Source organism: Dipodomys merriami, unplaced genomic scaffold, assembly GCF_024711535.1.
Source record: "Dipodomys merriami isolate MVZ:Mamm:240054 unplaced genomic scaffold, mDipMer1.0.p SCAF_44, whole genome shotgun sequence".
Lineage (NCBI taxonomy): Eukaryota > Metazoa > Chordata > Mammalia > Rodentia > Heteromyidae > Dipodomys > Dipodomys merriami.
The window spans coordinates 7,194,597-7,213,302 of NW_027206002.1; the positions used below are offsets into that span (position 1 = coordinate 7,194,597).

At 44.1% G+C, this 18,706-nt stretch overlaps 1 protein-coding gene across 6 annotated transcripts in view; it reads right to left on the minus strand.

Annotated features, from left to right (window-relative positions):
- Nucleotides 1-18,706, minus strand: part of Ebf1 (EBF transcription factor 1) — a 415,064-nt gene that overhangs the window by 211,911 nt on the left and 184,447 nt on the right. The window lies entirely within an intron of this gene.

The following is an 18,706-nucleotide window of genomic DNA, read 5'->3' on the forward strand; positions in this document are numbered from 1 at the left end:
CATACTTAATGGACGACCCTCTCCATTTAATATGCAAATTTCCTGAAATATTACTGAATGCCGTCTGTTCTAAATGAATAAATTTGAATTGCAATTAGAATAATCCTTTATAATTAATGAAAACTGTCAATTTTAGTTCATAAGTAATTTGATTAACAGGATGAGGGGACACTTATCAAGTTCACTGGACGGCTAGGTTGGGAGAAAACTGACAGTGCAAATGGGGCGGGCGAGGCACTCGGTCTCCACCAGAGTATTATCCTAAATTATTGATAACACAAGCTAATGAACTTCAGAAAGTGAACTCTAGGGGCCTCATTTAAAGGGACAGCCTCGGAGGCCAATGGGCAGCTTCGAGATGAAATCTGTGCAGAAAGCATCTTTGCTGGTATTTTTGGCTCGTAGGCAAAAAAAGAAATAAATAAATGTTTAGAAATGCCAGGGCAAAGGAAAACATTGGCTCGAAACACAAATTTACCATTTCCAGCTGTTGCTGGAACAAAAGAAAACACAATAGTCAAAGGATAAATGTAAAAGGAGACAATTCAGGAACATGTGGGTCGAAGTTTCTTGTAATGCGTCACAGATAGACGGGGCAGGGACGGCAGCGGGCTCTGCTTCAACACTGTGCTTTTTGGTTGTTGTTTTTTTTTCCCTTCAGATAGACCAGGAACTTCTTAACTGGCATTAACTGGACACTTGCATAAAGCAGTAAGAAGGGATTCCTTTGAGACATGATGTACAGCTCTTACTCATGGCCAGTCCCCACGATCTCACTAAAGGAGAAAGGGTTGCTGTTACCAGAGAATTGTAGCGTTCTTTTGGTGGCTGTTGTTAATTAAGGTGAAGACAGGTAAGCCAAAACAAGGAAAGAAAAGTTCATAAGATGATGTTGTCTTTTCTAGGGAATGGCCCGCAATCTCACCGGCACACTTTCAGGGTGTTTGAACAGAGGATGGGCATTCCACTTCCACAGTCCCCAGAGGCAAGGAAGAGCCTTCCTGGGCAGCCTGTGGGAACGAGGGTCTGGATGAACTGGTTCTACCTTGGCAGGACCTTCTCTCTGGCATTTCCCTCACCCCTGAAGTTCCTGACAAGGGACACTTGTTGACAAATGGACTCTGAGTTTTTCAGAGTACATCGAAGTCATACTGTTTTCCCCCTCCCTTTTCTTCCTTCTCGTTGGCCCACGGAGAAGTGCTTTAGTGCTAAAGATGAAAATGACCCATACAAAAAACTTGGTCAGAACTCATGTGTCCAAAGGTGAGTGACCATTATTAGCCAGAGACCAGTGGTTCACACCTGTAATCCTAGCTACTCAGGGGGCTGAAGTCTGAGGACTGTGGTTTGAAGCCAGGCCAGAAACAAAAGTCCCTGTGAGACTCTTACCACCAATGAACCACTCAAAACACGGATGAGATGCTGTGGCTCAAGTGGTAGAGTGCTAGCTTTGAGACAAAGAGGCTCAGGGACCCAAGCATCCAAGCCCTGAATTCGAGCCCCACAACCAACAACAACAACAAAAGAAAAAAAAAAAGCCAGGCTGGGGACACAGCTCAAGTGGTAGAATGCCAGCTGAGTAAGCAAGCCAGCCAGTCAACTTTAAGGCCCAGAGTTCAAACTTTGATACCAGAAAGAAAAAAAAAAAACACAGGCAACTCACCATAGTTAAGATTCTTCATTGGGCTGGGAAGGTGGCTCAGTGGTAGAACACTTGCCTTGCATGCATGAGGCCCTGGGTTTGATTCCTCAGCACCACATAAGCAAAAAGAAAAAAAGCTGGAAGTGGTGCTGTGGCTCAAGTGGTAGAGCGCTAGCCTTGAGCTGAAGGGCTGAGGGACAGCGCCCAGGCCCAGAGTTTATGCCCACGACCGGACCCCCCCCCAAAAAAAAAAAGATCCCTCATCAAATAATATCTCCTGAATATTCATCCCAAGAGTACAGTCTTCCAGAGGGACATGATGGGTTAATTTAGAGAAATTACAGTGTTGTAGCCACTCAGGTCTTCTCCATGGACCACCTGTGCTACTTAGCTCATTGGAGTTGATCCAACTAAATAAAACAAACTCATCACATTCTACAACTGACCTAAACCAAAACTATTCTGTGTGCCAGGCACTACACAAACTAAGTCTTAAGATGACCTCAAAAGTACATATTTTGCCCAGTTGGTGAAAAAAAAAAAAGGCTTATAAACAATGGGTATCATGTCCAAAGAAGTCCAAAGCCAGAAGTGGCAGAGCCGCGAGTTGAACAGGATGTGTATGTCTTGATCCTAAACTGTTAACCTAATACTTCCACCGTGCTGATTTTCACTTTATAAGACTCTCCTTAGAGCTGGCGATATTTAACTAGACTATAGCTTCCCTGGCTTTGCCATTGTGTTTTTGTTTCTTTGCTCTGGGCCATAACAAATGCTACGTTGCCTGCATGCCTTTTCCAAGCTGTCCTAGCAGATGAACATAGAAGAGTCACTGCCTCCCCCTTCCATGAAATAAGCAGGTTATAGATTCCATCTTCCATTCTGTGCTTTGGGCCACACGTAATCCCTTAGCCTTCTCTGCCTCCTACAAGGTGTATCTTGAAATCCTGCTCTTGGAGTCTGCCCTTAGCATCCTGCCTAACCACAGTCCTAAACCAGCCCACTTCAGCCCTGGGAGATGTATAATAAAAGCGGTTAGCTCCTTGACACTCAATAAAAGAAACAAACAAGAAACCAATGATGTTCTTGGTTATTAAGCTCCCTATTAGATCTAAATAAAATTAAGCAGCTGGTGGCCCTATGTCTGTACAAAATTAATATTAAAAACTCTCTTTGAGCCATTTAGATCCTTGGTATGTACACACCACGCCTTCTGCTCTCTCTTCCCAGCAACATGAGAACTTTTTTTTTTCCTTCCCCACTCCCTTCATAGGCAGAGAACACCCAGAGGGCTTCTTTGTTTTTCCCTACCACCTTCCTCCATCTGCAGATTGCCCAGGTGATAGCCAGCAGGGCCTACCTGGATAGAACTCCACTGAACACTAGAGAGGGGAGGGTTTTTTTTAACAAGACCACCCAGTGAAAGCTTGCCCAAGCAATAGATGCACATCATGGTTTTAAGGTGTTACACCTTTTTACTGGCTATGTATTTGATGCTCATCTGTATGAGTTTAAAAAGTGACCATATGTGGTATATCAAACTTCTGATTTCACAGATAGCAGCGCTTAACTCAAACTGTTAAGTGGATACTTAGGTTAAAAAAATAGTGAATATATTTCTTCTGGTACAAGGAAAAATAGAGAGCAAGTAAATAATTATCCAGACACTACTCACACAGCAAGGGTCCTAGGAGAGTCTGAGGAAGGAAAACCTCCAGAAACACTGATCTAAGTCCAAGCTTTCTCTTTTCTCCAAAAGGGTTGTAAACTGAGGCTCCGGAAGATTAGACAAGCTTCCTGACATAGGCAGTTAGATGGGGGTCAAGCCAGGAATAAGATCTTGGATCTTATGTTTGTTTTTCCACATAAGGGCCACAGGCTTTTGGCATGGGCTGCTTTGCGGGAGGTGGGGGGTAAGCAAAGGGGAGACACTGATAAACCACTAGGACCTTAGAAGACAGAACACCCAAGGGTTCCAGGGCCTGTGCTGTCTAGCCCCACTCTCTTCTTTACCTGGGATATTTCCACCTGGGCTAAGATTCATCTGGGGACCCTGCAAAGTCTTTCACCCAAAGAAAGAGTATCCCATGGGATTTGGGAAAGGATTATAGACATTTACAGCAATTAACAAAAAACAAAAAACAAAACAACTCTTCAAGCCACCAGCTCTTTATTTCCTTATCATGCCATCCAATCTTGCTCAGGATGAAGCATGGAGCCCTCAGCCCAACAGCACTCACAGGGCCGTCCATGGCATGATTGGAAGCAGGGGAGAGACTGTCTGCTACAATGCAGCTTCCTTGGCCCTAACACATGCCTGCTTTCCTGAAACCTAAACGCAGAATTGTATATAAAAATGAGCTGCTGGCAGACTTAGCTGGGGCTTACTGTTAATGGATTCCTTCTCCCCGGAGCCAAGTCCCCCAATATACCACCACCCGGAGTTCTCGGCCAAAGGGCTATGCAAGATCTCATTTGGTGAGAGAACGGGATTCTTCTTGGTAGTTGAGGGTTCAGACTCCATCTGGGTACCACTTGTTGGGCAGGCAAGGGACATGCAGATGTCTTCCTCTAATATTGACATGGGGTGGTCACCTCCCAAAGAGCCAGACAGAAATCCCTTTTCATTAGCTGCTGGCATTTATGAGAATCTCATAATGTAATTGAGGGGGGAGGGGGAGCTTTAAATGGCACTGTAGAATAATAGCAACTTTGGGAAAGAGGAAGTATTTGAGTTACTGGGTAAGATGCAGTTGAAGTAGCCAGAAGGTCAAACCCTGCTGTGAGTTATCTGACAGAGAAAGATCAACTGTATCTAAGAGACCAGTGAAAATAAACCCCATACTTTGATCTAGAACATGGGGCATCCACCTATAATAGCCCCCGAATGATAAAGCAGACTCTACTGCAATGGGAAGTCATCGTGATGGATAGGGCAGATGCATTCCAATGGAGGTGGTTCAATTTTTCAAAATTAAAAACAAAAAAGACCGTGAACTATCTTTGGAAAGCTTTCAACAGAACAACATCTTTGCTGGTACCAGGTGTGGTGGTACAAACTAGTAACTCCAGCTACTCCGGAATCAGACATCTGGAAGATTATGGTTCAAGTCCATACTGGGCAAAAGTGAGTAGGACACTACGTTACACTTCCTACGAATGAACTGGGCTTGGTGGCACATACTGGTTCACGCCTAGGATTACAGGTGTGTGCCTGTGGCACATGTAGGTAGAATCTTTGACTGAGGAAATTTGAGACCCTATCTGAAATATAACTAAAGCAAAAAGGCAGGTGGCAGTGTACCTGCCTAGCAAGCACAAAGCTCTGAGTTAAAACACTAGTACCACAAGGGAGGAGGAAGAAAAGGAAGAGGAGAAAGAGGAAGAGGAGAAAGAGGAACAGGGAAGGAGGGGGGGGAAGAGGAGGAGGAAGTAATTTTGTAGCCATGTTTTTGCCATATGGTTGTATACAGCCCCACTCTTATCACTGAGCCACTGAGTAAAAACACTAGTACTAGAAAAAAAGAAAAAAATATATAAGAAGGGGGCTGGGAAGGTGGCTCAGTAGCAGAGAGCTTGCCTTGCATGCATGAGGCCCTGGGTTCGATTCCTCAGCACCACATAAACAGAAAAAGCCAGAAGTGGTGCTGTGGCTCAAGTAGTAGCGTGCTAGCTTTGAGCTGAAGAGCTGAGGGGCAGCGCCCAGACCCAGAGTTCAGGACCCATGACAGACAAAAAAAGAAAAGAAAGAAAAAGAAAACAGAAGAAATTGAGTCCTTACAAATGTTCTGTAAATTTACCTTAATAACAATAGCAAGGGACACAGTATCCCAACACCTCTTAGGATATATAACACACATATATATGTATATCACATATGTATAATATATGTTGTTATATGTGACCTCATTTGATCCCAACAACCCTGTCAGATATGATCCTTCTTCTTAGGTCATGGATGAGCACATTGAAGCTCAGAGTTCATTTTTATACAAGGACTAAACAGCTAAGCTAGTATGCGACTAAGACCTGCCTACCCCTTCTACCACACAAGGCTGTCTTTAACAAGACCGAGTTTTCTTTTTCCACTCCATCCACAGGAGGTGAAGGAAAGTCAGAGTCTTAAACTTCTAGAACTTCATCTGGAAAGAAGCGGAAACAATCCATCTCTCCTGGGCCCTCCAGCATCTGACTCGTGTCACAGAGACTCACGCTGGCCTCAGTGCTGCTCAGCCACTGCTGTAAGACTTGGTGATAGGAAAGCCACAGGCACGTGGCAAACACCGTCACAGGACTGCGGAGTTACAACCAACGGACGCGGATGGCCCCTGCTCCTTTCACACCAATAAGGCCACTGGTACGACTCACTGAAAATCCACTTGGGTGAAGATAGGACAGAAGTGGAGAGAAGGTCCTGAATAGAAAGGCCCTTGTGTGTTCATTTGGGCTCATTTTCTTTAAAAAAACAAAAACAAAAACAAAAAAAAAACACGCATGTGTTGTTTCAATGAATGTAGAACTTGGCCAGATGGGAACCTAGCTGGGGTACACATCTTCATCTGTCTCCGCATTTGGGGGGGGAGGGACACGATGGGATCATTGTAGTATTCAGACCCCTAGGGAGACAGAAGAGTCTGCTTGCATGCAGAGTAATACTGAGCATATGTTTATACGTGTGTGTGTGTATGTGTGTGTGTGTACCTGTCTTGCAGCTTGAACCCAGTGCCTGGGTGCTGTCCCTTAGCTTTATCACTCAAGGCTGACACTCTACCACTTGAACCACACCTCCAATTTCCAATTTTCTGCTGGCTAATTTTTATTTTTATTTTTATTTTTTGGTCGATCATGGGGCTTGTCAAACTCAGGACAGAGGCACGGTACCTAAGCTCTTGAGCCACAGAACCACTCCTTTGCTGGTTAATGGAAGGTAAGAGTCTCATGGTCTTCCCAGCTCAGACTGGCTTCAAACTGTGACCCTCAGATCTCAGCCTCCTAAGTAGGTAGGATGACAGATGCAAACCACTGGAGCCCAGCTATGTGGACTTTACAACATGGAACTAATGATGATTTTGCACATAAGACTTAGGAAAACAAATGGGTAATTATACTCACCTATCAAGGGTGAGTAGCGTCATTTTACTGATGCTAGCCCTAGATTCTTAACAAGACGGCCAGTGCACATTCTATAGAGCTTGCCCAAGTAAACGAAATCTATGCCTTATTCAGAATTCAAATCTCAGACCTGGTGCATGTAATACAGTGCCTAATAGCCTTCCAAACTCTCATTTGGCCTCAGTTACACAACCAGCTGACACTGAAAATAATTAATGCCCTTTAGACTCGCATCTGCTCCTATGGTTCCAAGTCAAGGTTTTTAATTGGGCAATTTTGGCATTTGGAGACAATGGCAAGGTGAAATAACCTTTCTTTAATATTTTTGAGGTCAGCAGATAGTCCTGCCGAAGGTCATCCCTCAGGTTCACAAATGAGTCATTTGTATCACCTAATGCAATCTGTGACTTGCAAATCGCACTGGGATGTGTAAGCGTGCATTAATTAGTCCTGGTGATGAATACTGAATTCATCATTACTAGCCAGAGCTTGCAGAAATGTGCCAAGACTTGTTTTTGGTGGTTTGGGGTTGCTTATTTGTACTTTCCACCTTACCCAGGTCTGAGATCTCCAACACCCAGAGTCCAATAATGGGCACTAATGGAGTTAACCCTCCCCTCTAATGAGATGTGAAGAAAGATGTATCCTGGCACAAATACGCTGCAAACAGGAAGCCACCTCGGTCTTGCTCCTTTGGGTTTAGGGAGCCGACACAACTCAGCCTCCAGAGATGATTCCTCTTCCATTCGATCCAGAAGCTTCCCTGACCTAGTGCTTGAAGAAAGAGAGAGCTCCTGTCTCCAGCATCTTGTTCCGAGCAGCGCTCTACATTTTGCCGGGCCCTCTCAGCTGCTTGGCAGCTACTGCCTATAATGAAGGCATTATTAATTTCAGTTTCGGGGGGTAGGAAATCAGGATGTGGACACTGTATGGCTTTACCATCTGTGCAGTTGACATATATTGATTCATACCTTGTTCCCATCTGTCCTTGACACTCTGCAGTAACGGAGGTCAGAATCCGTCTCTTTCCTGGAATCCCCTCTAAAAGCAACTTTCTACCCAGGATCCTCTGAGTGATTTTTTTCTTTGGTGGCTATTGTGCGCTTCTAAGGAAAACTGGTGGCAGAGTGCCTGCATCTGTCATCTCCCAGGTAAGTCCCTTTGACCCAACAGAACAATAATGGGCCACATCAGAAAGGATTATGAAAACAATAGTTCTTGGACTTTGTTCAGAGATAGTCAATGTAGAGTAGACTTTGCAGCTGAACCTTTCAGCTCTTCAGAATTTTGTGGTTGAGACAAAGAGAATGGATACATTCCCCCTAGAAATTAGCACATTCGTTTCCCACAGAAAGGTACAGTAGCCAATTAAATTATACTCAGCAGATCGAGAGGTTTGGCAAGGTAGATTTATAGAAAGTGATGAAGCTGGAACTCAGCAGGTGGCTACATCTTGCTCTACATTAAGAAGGCTCACAGAAAAATGAAGTCTGCAGTTAATGGGATATTGGTGTGTGATACGTTTAATATACTTTTTTTGTAAAAACAAAAAGAAAAAGAACAATCTGTTCCTATTATTGTCACTTTAGAACTGGAAATGTCTGAGCCAGATTTCAGAGGGATTTTATTTCAAGGACTATCACTTATTCTACGTTCCTTTCCCCCCCCCCCCAACTCCTCTCACTGCCCAGGTGAAATTGGACACACAAATAACTGAATTCACAATGGACTTTTTGAGAATTCAAGTGGCCACTTGTATCTGCGGAGATGTAAGTGGCTAATTGCAGCCCAAGCGGAAGGCTGAGCCTACAATTAGCCAATTAAGCTGTGTTGGAGGGGAAGGGCCTGTCAATTCAGAAAGTCCCAGCTTCTTCTCTCCAGGCTCCAGGAGCCCCAGAAAGAATCGGGAGCTTTTCCATCAAGCCAGAGCTAGAAAATTCCTTTTTAGTCCCTTTATTTCTATAACTCCAGAATTCTCCATATCCAGATGATAAATACTGTGTCACTGTCACTATGAGAGCAAAATTCAAGGCATTTAACAGATGCCCGCACATCTTCCCATTCCAAATGAAGGCCTGACCTTACCTTAGCCATAAAATCAGCTCCATCTCCTCTCTTCCTTTGCTCAGGAAATTAACCAATTCAAACTCCACTGGCAAGCTGTCACCCATAGTTAATGTTGAAAAGAATCCCAACTTTCAGTTTTTCCTGAGAGAAAATTCCAAAGCTTCAGAAATAATCTCAGGAAGTTCTCTGACTCTGGAGAATGAATTCTCACTCAGATCACCCAATGGAGTTCAACACAGAAAATCTAATTTTGATTAAAAAGTATTGCAGGTCTCTCCTGCTTCGGCAACACTGGGCAAGAAATGGAAGTTTTTGTGGGCAGAGGTATAAAGGGATATACCACGTGTTCCTGTGAACCACAGCACTGAGGGAAAGAGCTTTAAATCAAGAAAACAGAGGACAAGCAAGTCCATTCTCCATGGGACATGCAAGGGGCTGGTTTAGTTCACTTTAAGGTTGTTTTCTTACCCACATTTCAATGATTTGACATCAAAACCATTCATATTTCATAAACTAGATCTCAACTAGTCAAAAGGAAGAGCCAAACAAGGCAACCGACACTGAGCCCAGAAGCCAACCATGACAACAGGCTTGTGTCTGCAATCCCAGCCACACTTAGGAGGCTGAGATCTGAGATGGAGATTTGGAAGCCAGGCCAGGACATCAAAGTCTATGAGACTCTTATCTTTCATTAACCAGCAAAAAGCTGGAACTGGAGGTATGACTCAAGTGGTAAAGAACCAGCCTTGAGAAAAAAAAGCCAAGAAAGAGTATGAAGTCCCATGTTCAAGCCCCAGTACCAGCACACACAGAAAAAGGCAACCATGGACCATGTTTACAGGCAACACTTCCTTGGCCAAAGCCTCATTTTAATGATGATCCGTACAGCTTGTGCAGAGCGGTGCTGCTTTAATTGCGTGCTGCTGCAAGCCCTGAAGACCATCCCCATGGTCCAGATGTGTCATTGACAAAACACTGTCCCTCGTGAGAATTACAAGACAAAAGCCTGCCTTCTGAAAGATCTCACTGTTTACCAGGAACTTTCTCCTCCTGGGTCTCCCCCACCCTTGCCCTAACTCCCCCCACCTCCCCAGGCCTCTGGCAGGCCAACCGGATCCATGCTCCCCAATGATAGATGAAGAAGCAGAAGATGGACCACTGGTCCAGGCTGTGGCCTTCCATGTAAACGTGCCCGACCATCCATATGAGAGCCGCTGCAGAGGACAAGGTTTCCAGCTTGGTCAGCTTGTGTCTCTACAATGCACAGCTTTTCAATGGGTTACGAAAGCCACATCAGAACACAAGTCTCTCAGAGTCCCCACTGTTTGTGTGACAGAGCATGATCAGCTCAGGATAGTATCTTCTCCCTGAGTCAGCCACAAGCAACTGAGGCTGGTTTGTGTCATCTATCTTTCTCCTGTGGCATCGGGATTGATCTCCGGAAAGTCATCAATTGGGCCAGGCCCCAGTGGCTCATGCCAGTTATTACATCTTTGTGGGAAGCTGCGATTAGGAGGGGGTTTAGAGTTCCTGGCCAGTTCATGAGACCTCTTCTCAACAGAAAAAGCCAGGCGTTGTGGTGTGCATGTGTGTACTGAAGTTATGGTGGGAAGCATAAAATAGGAAGATCACAGTCCAGGATTGTACAGGCCAAAAAAAAAAAAAGCAGAACAAAAAGGGCAGGAGGTGTAGTTCAAGTGGTAGAGCACCTGTCTAGCAAGAGCAAGGCCCTACGTTCTAACCCTAGAATGTTCAAACACAGATCAAGACACGATGTAGGGCCTGGGAAGGTGGCTCAGTGATAAGAGCACTTGCCTTGCATGCATAAAGCCCTGGGTTTGATTCCTCAGCACCACATAAGCAGAAAAAGCCGGAAGTGGCGCTGTGGCTCAAGTGGTAGAGCACTAGCCTTGGGCTGAAGAGCTGAGTGACAATGCCCAGGCCCAGAGTTCAGGCCCCACAAGCGGAAAAAAAGAAGACACAATGCATTCACAAGATGCTTTGTTGAATGGCAAGTCCTTTGTACAACTACTTTGAAGATAATAAAAAGAAATAAACAAAAACAAACTGAACCATACACATGGCCTTAGGCCTCCTGGTTTCAGCCCCCTTCCAAATGCTTCCCGCTGCTCTTACAAGGAAAGCCAGCCTCTTTATCATGGCCTACCTCCTGCCTCCTTCTGTTTTGTTGCTGCTGCTGCTGTTGTTGTTTGTTTTTGCTAGTCCTGGGGCTTAAATTCAGGACCGGGCACTGTCCCTGCTCAAGGCTAGCGCTCTACCACTTGAGCCACACCACTTCCAGCTTTTTCAGAGTGGTTTATTGGAGACAAGAGTCTCAGAGCCTTTCCTGCCTGGGCTGGCTTTGAACCACAATCCTCAGATCTCAGCCTCCCGAGTAGCTAGGATGACAGGCGTGAGCCGCACTGGTGCCCAGTTCCTGCCTCCTTCTAGAAGGCCAGGCATCACACTAACTTGCAGGGCTTTCTCTCTGTTCCTGAAGCAAACTAAACTCAATTGCACCTCAGTGTGTTTGTATGTACTGTGCCCGTTGTGTGACATCGAACACGCTGTCCCCTAGCTCACTGAAGCCAGCAGACAGGGCCTGGCTTGAAGGTCATCTTCCTGGAACTGGTGTCTCTGACCATCCAGTCCAGACTCTTGTTCCATCCATCTGCAAAGCCTCGATCACATCCATCGTGGGCATTGTGAACACCTCCCTGAGATGCAAAAGCTATCAGAGTAGGGGACTAACTGCCCTGTTCGCCTCTCTATGCCTGGCAACCATGCGAACAGACCATAGTAAATAGTAAATATTTGTTGAATGAAGGATGCACAACCTGATAAGTCAGGGGACAAATGTATCTTGTAGCCTTGGGGCTCAAACTCAGGACCTCAACATCCTAGGCATGCAACTCTACCACTAGCTATATACTCAAACCCCTAAAAAAAATGGAAACAAGGAGTTGCTGGATACCTGGGCTACAAGAAACCTTGAACACTCCCAAATTATTCATAAAACTTTACCCGGGCACTTGCTAGACGGGGAGTCTATCATATGAGCCACTCCCATGGCCCCTTCCCAGCCTTTTCTTGCTTTACTTGTTTTTCAGATAGGGCAGTAGGTTTTTGCAGGAGTCAGCCTAGACCCTGATTCTTCTACATATATTGGGTTTGGGACGCAAGCTACCATTCTCAACTTATTGGTTGAAATGGGGATCTTAATAACTTTTTGCCTCAAATTGAGATCCTCCTCCTCATTACAGCCTAAGTAGCTGAAATTACAGGAGTGAGACACTGTGCTTGGCCCTGAACAATCTTTCCCCATAATTACTGTCTACATCTCGCATCTGTTTATATTTCAACAATTATACCAAACATCTAGCTTACTTTTATTCAGATTTATTTATAAGCAAATGATGGTGCTTTCTGTTATATAAATATATCCCATGTGTTGTTGAAATTTAATATTAATTTTTTTTTTTTTTTTTTTTTTTGGTCCGGTCGTGGGGCCTGAACTCTGGGCCTGGGCGCTGTCCCTTAGCTCTTCAGCTCAAGGCTAGCGCTGTACCACTTGATCCACAGTGCCACTTCCGGCTTTTTTCCTTTTTTTTGCTTATGTGGTGCTGGGGAGAATCAAACCCAGGGCCTCAGGCATGCAAGGCAAGCGCTCTACCACTGAGCCACCTTCCCAGCCCTAATATTAATTTTTTATACACTAACTCAAAAGGCAATGATCACAAGTAATAACATCACATTGTAAGTTAGGATTACTATTAGCATTATTATATGTTAAAATGTTGCAGCCTAGAACATTATTAGAAGTAACTGGCATATTTAAATAATTATTGACCCACAAGCTATGAAAATCCCTGGGATTTACTGAATGCTATTTGTGTATAACAGGCTGCTTAATAAATTGTCCATAGAGACTTCAGTAATTTATTAATTGCAACTCAATCAATATAACCACAAGTAGAGACCATTACTATTTACTAAGGGAGGTGCTACTGGAAAAGCCAGATTTCTTGTTGATAGAAGGTAGTATGACTCTCCATAGCCCTACCCATTTGCACCCAACTCCCAATAGGACCCAGGATACAAAAAAAGGATTAACTTGAGCAGATTATTTACTCTTTAAAAAGATAGGGGGGACTGGGGACTCAGGGACTTCTGCTTATGAGGCAGGCCCTTTACCACTTGAGCCACATCCCCAGCCTTTTTGATTTAGCTTAGCTATTTTCTAGATAGTCTTCCCCCCACCTCTTCCCCCCGCCTCTCCCCCCCCCCGCTAGTGATCCCCGTATTTATACTTCCTTCATAGCTAGTGTGACAGGCATACACTAACTAGACAAGCTCTTTCTGTTGAGGTAGGAGTCTCACAAACGTTCTGCCTGGGCTAGTCTCAATCCCCACCTCTTAATTAGCTGGGATGACAAGAAACAAGTCACAGAGCCTGGCTTAATTTCCTTGATCTTCATTTTCCTCCATTGTGAGGGATGATGCTAGTTCTTCTCCGTGGTGACACTGTGCGCATTGAAGGGAGTAATTTTGCTGTGTGTCTGGCAAACAGTAAGCACTCATTAAATGCCAGGTACCATGATAATCATTGTCATCAGTATAGCCATTTTCCTCTAGGCTCTTTCCTTAACGAGATTTTTCTACAGTGAACTTGCAAGAGTTCATAAGCCACCGTTTTGTTCTTCATCCCGTCCCCCAGAGTCTCAAATTGTGTCTTCATTTAGGGCCTTTTCTTTTCTCCATATCTAAAAGCTGACATAGAGTTGGCAAATGAAGCCCCGGAAACTAACAAGTCCAAAGTTGATCATTTTCAGAGTTAACATCATTATCCATTCCAATAATATAAGAATAAAAATGGCTCCAAGATTTAAAAAAACAAAAGAAAGACAGAAAAGAGCTCTACCATCAATGCCAGTAGGTACGGCCCATATTATGCTAAATGTCACTCTGGGTCCTTCCCAGAAAGCACTGGCAGCCAGGCTCCCAGAACAGCCAGCACCCAGCAGATGAGACAAAGAAAATGCACAACAAGAGACCGATGACCCTACTGGCTTGTGTCTAGCTAACAGTCCTGCTGGCTATCACTCCGTTCCAAGCGCTATTCTGAATATCTCACACAGATTCCCTCACCTAATTCTTGGAACCGCTTACATGAGAGAACTACTATTGTTACTGTCTCTCACACAAGCCAGACTCAGGCCCAGACTGTTTCAAGAACTGGCCTTAAGTAACACGGGGATGAAGGCTTCACACCAGACTGCCTGGCTCTGAACATTTATAGGCCTATCAACTTCTGCCAGAGGCCTCTGATGACAATTGATAGAAGAAGCCCATGTGATGTTTAATTGAGCTCTCAGTGGGCTAAGCACCATGGCTTATGCCTGTAATTCTAGCTACTTGGGAGGTAGGGAGCAGGTGTCAACCCAGAAAGAAATCAACCCAGAAAGAAAGTTAGTAAGACACCTACCTCAATAACCAAACTGGTTATGACATTGTGTAACTCAAGCCCAGCTACAAGTGAGAAGATCTTGGTCTAACCAACAACGTGAGAATCTTTATATTTCTTCATGTGTGAGTGTATGCATGTGCATGCATGTGCGTGTGCATGCCCGCGTGCCAGCACAGGGGCTTGACTAACCACAGGGCCCCACACTCTTGTTGTTTTTTTACTCAAGGCTGTCACTCTACCACTTGGGCCACACCTCCACTTCCGGCTTTTTGCTGATTAATTAAAGATATGAGTCTCAGGCATTTTTTTCTACCTGAGCTAGGTTTGAACTGTGATCCTCAGAACTCAGACCCCTGAGTAGCTGGGCTTATCAGCATGAACCATCAACACCCAGCTATGAGGCCCTTTTTGAAAAATAAAGCCAAAAAGAACTGGGGGGCCTGGCTCAAGTGGAAGCACCTGACTAGTAAACATTAGACTTTGAGTTCACATCCTAGTATTGACCCCAAAAGGAAGATCTCAGGATATAACACACACACACACACCCCATACAGATTCAAATCCCAGGCCTTACCCTTACCATTTCACTTCTCTTAAGACCCATTTTCTCCTCCGCATGATGGGAGCAGGGGTGTGACTAGAGGCTGCTTCGTAGGCATGGGAAGATGAAACAACACTTCAGAGCAGTGTGCTTAGCATAGTTCATGCACATATTAAGCGTTCAATAAAGAGCCATGTTGATTCATTATCCTCTCCCTCCTTCGGAGAAACATTATTAAACAAAACATAAAAGATGTCCTGTAACTTACCATGTTCAACCTAGCAAAACATCCCTCACTGCTACCAACACACACACACACACACACACACACACACACACACACACACACACACACACACACACACACACACACACACACACACACACACACACACACACACACACACACACACACACACACACACACACACACACACATCTGGATGATAAAATGTAATTCTTAGGTTAAAAAAATTATTTTTCGGCATGACGTTCCCTATCTGCAATTACATCAAAATCCCATTAATTGAGCTATAACACTGTCAGGCCGAGCAGCTGGGAAGCACACCCATACATCCTAAGGAGACGACCATTAATTCCGTGCTCCACGGCACAGCAAGGAGATACGGATGCCCGTCCCTGGCGTGATTTACTGTCTTTCAAGCTGCCTAAGTGGAAACCTCTACAAAAAAGATTTAAGTTAAGTGACTCTTGTGTCTCCTGAAGCTCATTTATTATTGAATTAAGTTTTCATTTCGTTTAAAAGGGAATAAAGAAATATAGTTTTATTTCAAATAAGGTAAAAAAAAAAAAAAATAAGCGCCCTTTAAAGGAAATCAGCGCTGATGATCCAGGAAGCCAGTTTATAGATCTGCAAAGAGATCTCACTCTGCTGAAAAGCCAGATTTTCCACTCATAAATATTACTAAATGCACGTACAATGTGAGACTTTGCCTTCACTCTTCATACTCTTACCAGTCCTCTCTTTGAATTTTTTATCTTTAAAAAAAAATACAAGAGAGTTCATGAATAAGCTGGAGAGGAAGGGGAAAAAGAATCTATTTTTTTTAAGTATAGAATTTCTTTGTGACCTGCAGGGAACTGTAGGATGGAGACACTGAGAAGTAGAGATATACGGGTTATGAGGCATCTCGATATGTGGCAGAAAAGCCAAGGTAGAGGAGACATTCGGTATGCAAATATTTACGACATCTTTGCCCACAGATGAGTCACACGTGTCTGGGAAACAGAGAATAATGCTCCCTGGTAGAATCTGCCTAAATTCAGTGCCAGAGCATCAGTGTGATGACCAGGTGCTGGGGGACAAAATCCCTTTAGCCTGAGATTCCTATCTGTCAGAAATGACAGGTGATATAACTCTATATTTATCTTTTTTCCTAACCCAAACAGCCAAGAGAAATCACTTCCCTATGCCACGAAGTCCTTAAAGACCTAAGCACTTCTGAACAAACTATATTTTTTAAAAAATCTGCTAGGACCCCTATAATGGTGTCATTTACACTCTAGTCACATGTGTCTACAGCACAAGACCCTTCATAATTAGGTATATACACTATACCAGCTCACTGCCTAATTAGCAAATTATGTTGAAAATAGCATCCTGCTAATTAACGGCTATTATGGCATTTCTGAAGCTGAGGCTTTAATTATCACCAACCTAATGCTTGTGTATGGAGGGCGGGGGGGAAGCATCCTTCCTCCCCCTTTTAAATGATCAATAAGTGCAAAAGATTATTATTAGGCATATATGCTGACAACGGATTAATTTGTTTGATGCAAAGGTGCTGTGTGTTTCAGATTATTTTATCAGAGTTGCAGGAAAAAAGAAAAGGTTTGTAATTTGGTTTCATTAGCGACCTTGGCGATTTATCACTAGAACATGTACCCCTCCCTTTTATATTGTGTGTGTGTGTGTGTGTGTGTGTGTGTGTGTGTGTGTGTGTGTGTGTGTGTGTGTGTTGTTCAATTCCCTCTGTGTTTTTGCCTGTACCAGCATCAAAGTCAAGAGCAGGAAGTTTTAATTAAGTGACACTAATGAGGTCGTTGAAAATGATACCTCAGCAATCCAGCACACTGTTAAATGTGTTTATTCTATAATGTCATCAGAGGTGATTGTTTTCTCTCGTAATAGATAAAATTCATTACCATGTGCATTGTACTTTTGAGCGTTAGAACTACAAGATGCAAGTTAGTCAGGTGTATCAGTTGCCCTGTTACTTTCTTCCCCACTCCTTCTGGCCGCCAATTCAAATTGCTGCTCCTAAAACAAAACTTGAGCCAACAACGCTTGGTCTGATACTTTGCTCTTTTGAAAAATAAGTCTCCCATGTTGAGTAATTAACAGACCTTGAGAAACAGAACAAAAATGAGTATGCAAATGCCTACTCAACAAAAGCCAGAATCAAAGATCCTCTGCGCCGGGCATGGCGGAGTGGGTTTGGCTGGAGGGAGAGGCCGCACGGCACCCGCGTGCCCACCCGCGCGCAGCCCACCCCCCAGCAGAGGCCCCCGCAGCTGGACTAGGACAGAACACGCTGCAGACCTTTTCCTTTAAAACAATTCCCGCCTCCTAAACACAATATGGTTGTGTGACCCACTTTAGGAAATTAACTGTCACCTTGTGAATTTCCATGTCGCCCTCTTCCTAAACATTAAAGATGTTTTAGCACATCTTAGAAGTTAGCACGTGTGTCTGTTTAACAGGTAGGGCCAACTAAGCAGAGAGGGAGGCCAGGCCAGAGGCAGTACAATACAAGTGTCCCTTGACTTACTTAGGCACCTTATTTAATATGCATTTTTATATCTTATACAAATTATTACATTCAATCCCTATCTGTGTTCTATAGTGTTTCTGTGCTAGCCTGCTTCTGTTTGAGCAAGAAGACCATTAGTGAGAAACCCTTCACGCACATCATTGGCCATCCATGGTCTGAGCTTCTACAGAGCTTGTGTTGAATGCTCAAGGAAACCTTATTTCTCAGCCCATGGTGTTTTGTGATTTAAAGTGATCACTATGCTTCCAATAACAGTGCTGGTATCTCACAGAGAAGGAAGCACCCTGGACACATTTCCTCTCTCCCCGCCACCCCCCACCAGATCAAGAGGAGTAGAGGTCTGGAAGACTCTTTTCAAGGTATTTGTCTTAACCACTGGGACTGAGAAAGGAAAAATTGTTCTCCTTCACAATACCCCCTGTTGGGACTGGTCTGGTCCTGGGGTCAGGGAGATGACCTCAGGGAGTTTTTTTGAACACTCTCAAAGACTGTCTCCATCCAAATATTTGGTCAGTATCTCTGGAAATTTGAGCTTTGAAATCAACTTGTTGGGCTTTTTTCAACCAGTTACTACAGAGGAAGCCAAAAGCTCTGCTATTACAGAGATGTGCAGAAGGTTAAGAGCCTTTTATGGAAGGGCTGGACACAGGGAAACTATCGAAATGGCTTAGAACTACCAACAAGGTGGTAAAAGTTTTAAATAGTCCCTAACGTGTGTCAGTGCAACATGAATGCATGTGTGCACATGCATGCACATGCATGCATGCGCACACACACACACACACACACACACACACACACACACACACACACACACACACACGGGAAGGGGTAGCTTGTAGGCAGTCAATTCTCCAAGAGATGAAGTGTTGAGGCACAGTCCTAGAAGCAAGAGAGCTTCATCTGCAAATTAAGAATGTTTCTGCAGAAAGAAACGGGAGCCTGTGCCAATCTTGGTTTCTTGATTAGAATTTAACTTCTATTTCTCTTTATGTTATTTGTCTGGTTAGTTGATTGGTTTGTCGGGTGGATGGCTGTAGCAACCCCTCAGATAATCCCTAGTGATATGGCCAAGGTATCCA